This window comes from Ooceraea biroi, chromosome 12 (assembly GCF_003672135.1).
Source record: "Ooceraea biroi isolate clonal line C1 chromosome 12, Obir_v5.4, whole genome shotgun sequence".
NCBI lineage: Eukaryota > Metazoa > Arthropoda > Insecta > Hymenoptera > Formicidae > Ooceraea > Ooceraea biroi.
Window position 1 is genome coordinate 11,603,378 of NC_039517.1, and position 4,854 is coordinate 11,608,231.

General features: G+C 28.3%; 1 pseudogene; it reads left to right on the forward strand.

Annotated features, from left to right (window-relative positions):
* The first annotated feature begins 919 nt into the window (after positions 1 to 919).
* Positions 920 to 3,306, forward strand: LOC113563099 (annotated as a pseudogene).
* The last annotated feature ends 1,548 nt before the right edge of the window (positions 3,307 to 4,854 follow it).

Genomic DNA, 4,854 nt, shown 5'->3' on the forward strand with positions numbered 1-4,854 from the left:
TATTAACAATATGTTGGTAGTTTATACCATAATTCTAGCGATTAATTCATAAATGCGTTGAATAAGCAAAAATAAAATTTTTAAGGTTATTTGACATCGCAGGATGTCACAATATCAAATAGTGTATATCTGCTTTGTAAAATGCATTGTATTTAATATTCTAATAAATTTTCGTAATAAATACGCATTATATGTTTATATGAAGCAGATTTATAGCAAATATTTCTAGAATAATGTAATGTTAAAAATATTGATTTAAAATATTGATATCTTTGCACAACACTTTATATATAATTTTATTTTCAATTGTATTGTAGAAATACGACAAACCCTTTGCACTAATCTAAATATTGCATTATTGATATCATACCTTATATTTATTGAATCTTAATATTGTGCGTTCTCTTTTCTTAACTTATATAATTATGTTTTATCATTATTTTATGACCAAATTATTCTGATCGAAATTTATGTAACAATGAAATATTTTCATTTTGCAGATATATCATTATGAATAAACGTCCTAAGAGAGACAATATAAAAAAACCTTCACGTTATGAAATTACTGCATCTTCTGACAATGAAGAGGAGTCCACTAAACAATATCATAAAAAGCAAAAAACGACATCTGTTACTGATGCGATCCGTGATATTCGCAATAATGTATTGCAATATGAAAATGAAGAAGTTGCTACAAGGAATGCCATTAATAGCACATCTGAATGTCGTTCTGCATCTATAACATTGCCCGCAACTAGAACATCAAGTGACCTGCCATTACATATAGATTCATCTACAATACCTTTAGCATCATCGTCAAATAAATGTTCAACGACAGTCTTATTATCATCTCCATCATCACTTTCACCAGCTGTTCATTCACTAAAACAACCAGTTCAATCTACAGACATGCATCTACATAGAGCAGAACTTATGTCATCCTCACATGGTTTTCAATCATTTGAATCTCAGTTTGCATTAAATTCCTCACAATCCTCTTCAACAAAAAAGTCATCATTTTCTAACACAACTTCAACGTCAATGTTTTAACCTTCTGTCTGTACAATGCCGATATTTCAAGATCAATTTCCAACATCAGTGACAACTTCACCTATGGAATGTCAATCTTCATTTGGTACGATATCTCAACCTTTATGTTCTTCATCACTTAGACATCCATCATTTACAAATTCTCAAACATGTGAATCTCAGACTTTATCTTTTCCATTACCTAGTTCAGTCGTCAATACTGAACGAGTACGTGATACAAACTATCGTAATGAAATGAATAATACAGATTATCCTACTGAAAATGTGGAAATACCTTGTCAAAAAGTGACTAAACATTTTTCTTCAAGTGAATGTTTGCCCCAATCATCGGCATCTCATATTGCACCGTTGACTTCAATCGATATGAATAATTATACACCAGATCGCAATGGAGAATTTACACATAATTAGAATATAACACATTTTCAAAATACAACCCAATCGTCTTCAGTAAATGCACAATGTTATTCATCTTCACCGCAATCTTCTTCATCTTCAACGTCATCCCACAGTTCATCATTATTGACTTTGCTATCATCTCCAATGACTCGTCATAATGTTACTTATAATACACAATCTACTGATCATATACTCACTTCTAATAACGAACATAATAATAATACTAATGCTACCTTGTGCCATCAAACTATCCTACAGGATAATACTAATATTATGAATGCTATTAAAATGCAAGTAACGGAATCTATAAAAACCGTACTGACAGAATTCAGGTATTTAAATAATTTTGTGCAATTTAAAACTAACTTATCTTTTTCATATTAAATTAACTTTTCTGTATTATAATTTCAAACATTATCTTTTTAGTATTAAGAACTCATGAATTCATGAGCGCTTTAAAAAGACTGCTGTTTTTCAATCTTGAGTTCTTTTTATCCTATTCTTATTTTCATAATTTATTATATTTTCTTATTATAAATTTCCTATTTACACTTTAGTAAATATATTAATTTCCTATGTATAACATGTCGTAACTTATTGAGCAGTTTCCTTTTTTATTAAGTGAACATTCTAAGAGTGACTCGAATAAAGGCCAACAAACCAAATTTCTATTAATTCACGAATTTTGCAACTTAATAGACATGTGTTTAATACTTTTCGTGTTATAATACTTTTCTTTATCGTTTCCAGTATAATTCCCAGTTTACTTTATGTAATTGTCAATAATGTAATTTTTTATTTCTTTTGTTATTTTTATACGAGGCATAAGAATCATCTGTTATATTAATAGATTTTAAAGTCAAATGTAAGAAAATGTCAGACATTTCAGAAAATCATTGAGTGTTGTATATAATACTTTTTTTTAATTTTGCTATTTACAGAATGGTGAATCAATGCTCACATCGGAAACTAATGAATAAAAAATCTGTAAAACCAAAAATAATTCCATCCAAACGGTTGAAGCAATATTAGAATTCAATCAGTCAAACGACGCACAATATAGTGAAATGGTAATATTGTTTATGTAAACGTTTTAAACTTTGTTTTGATTCAATTATAGTTATTCAATTGATTCAATATTGTTGATTTATTATATTACTGCATGTTTTCTATATTAGGTAGAATATCTTGCATCCATTGGAGGACGCAATGCAAGAGAAATCATATATTTGGCATTTAAAGAGATTTTTACTACAAATGTAGCATTGTCATTCACATGGACAGGTAAAGATAATAATAACCAATAAACAAAGGAAAAGTTATCGGATCTACGAATAATTGATGCTTTATATGGTATGTCTACGACAAATCTGTAAAATAATATGATAAAATATAATTCTGTTTTACTTGATTTATTTTTAATAAGTCAATGGAACATTTTTATATATTGCAAACTTGTATTATTGTCGAATTTCGAGATATATGTGAGCGTATTTTTGGAACATTTATGTATTTTTTATATTCCAAAATATATTCTATATAAATCTATAATAAATTTATAATTTAACAAATGGGGATTATTATTTAAAATCAGTATTTCTATTTTAGATGCTGCTTCTGTACATGTAAAATTAACAATGGCTGAGTTTAAATTGAACACCGACACCAGCAGCGCAAACACGCAAGAAATTAAAATGGTCATATTGTAGCATAACGTACCATCATGCATGGTTTCTATCATAAAACAAATAATATTTCGCTTTTCTAAACCTTATATCTCAGATTCCTAATGACAATATAAAAATATATTTTGGCAGCACGAACAGCATGAAAAAGACAAATTACAAGAAAACTACTCAAAATTAGTTTAAGGTTATTTAAAGTTATAAAATTCAAATTTTTTCTATATTTTACTTATTTTTCTCTATTAAAGAAACTATATATGTTTTAAAAAATACACGATTTTATTTTCCAAACTAAAATACATAATTTTATTTTAACAAAAACCTATGCTTTTTTCTTTATGGAATTCCTTTTCTATTCATAATAGTTCCATTTATAATACGATGTAGTTTTAAATTGCTATACAAATTTTAATATTGCATTAAAGCGTATATACATATTTGCTTGTATCTATAATGTCTTACTGTGAAAAATAATAAAACTGTTGAAGACAATTAGATATATAGACAATGGTACGATATATAAATATTGCATAAGACTAAAATTATATATTATATAAGGTACAGCGGGGTAATTTGAATAGCGGGGTAATTTGAATAGCGGGGCAATTTGGATAGTATTTTCCTAAAAAAACAATAATGATACACAAAGTCAACTAGCACAGATACGAAGGAGGCCTCCTTATTGTCACTCTGTGCTAGTTGACATTGTGTATCATTATTTTTTTTAGGAAAATATACTTACTATCCAAATTGCCCCGCTATTCAAATTACCCCGCTGGTACACCCTATATATATATATATATATATATATGTATAGCATTTAATAATTTAACTAATTTCATAATATTGTATATAATCGTCTTCAATATAGTTTATATATATTCGTTTTTTTACAGTGATATTATTTATATACAATAAACACATACGAGGTGTTTCAAGAAGATCAGAATCCCGCAATAACTTTGGAGGGATCGAATTTTCAAAAACAATGTTTTAGACAAAAATATTAGGGATTTATGGAAAGGTTTTTTTACTATCGTTATTAGTTTGACCTTCGATGGCATCGTCAAAGTAAAATTAACGTTAACTTAATTTTTTTAATGGAAACTCCTATGTTTTTATTATATCACCTTTTTCTATCAATTAATTTGAATAACTTTCGTTTGAAACATTTTTTCGAAAACTTGATCCCTCCAAGTTATTCCGAGGTTCTGATCTTTTTGGAACACCGTGTATATATATGTTTATATATAATATTGAAACTTAAATAGCAATTTTAGAGTATGCTTTAATTATACCTGCATGTCACTTTCAATTCATGTGCGTGTGGCTCTCAATTCACGTGCAAGCTTTACAGCATGATGCAAGCAATACGCTTGCATATCGCTTACTGAATATGCGCTCATTTCACGTGCTTATGAGACGAGATTGCAAGCAAAATGTGCTAGCCATTTTCTAGCACTATGACGACGCACTGGAATACGATTTTGCGTGTGCAGTGTGTGCCATTTTTGTACATAAATTGCTACATATTTAAACGCAAAATGCTTGTTGGGATGAGCCGTTTTTCTACGTCAGTTGCTGGATTTTTACGCACAAAATATTTTCTGGGAAGGTAAATTAATTGTGTATATTTATTTCTAAATATATTTTTCAGATATGTGACAGTAATATGAAAATAATTCATGTAAATGCAAAATATCCAGGAAGTACTCACGAT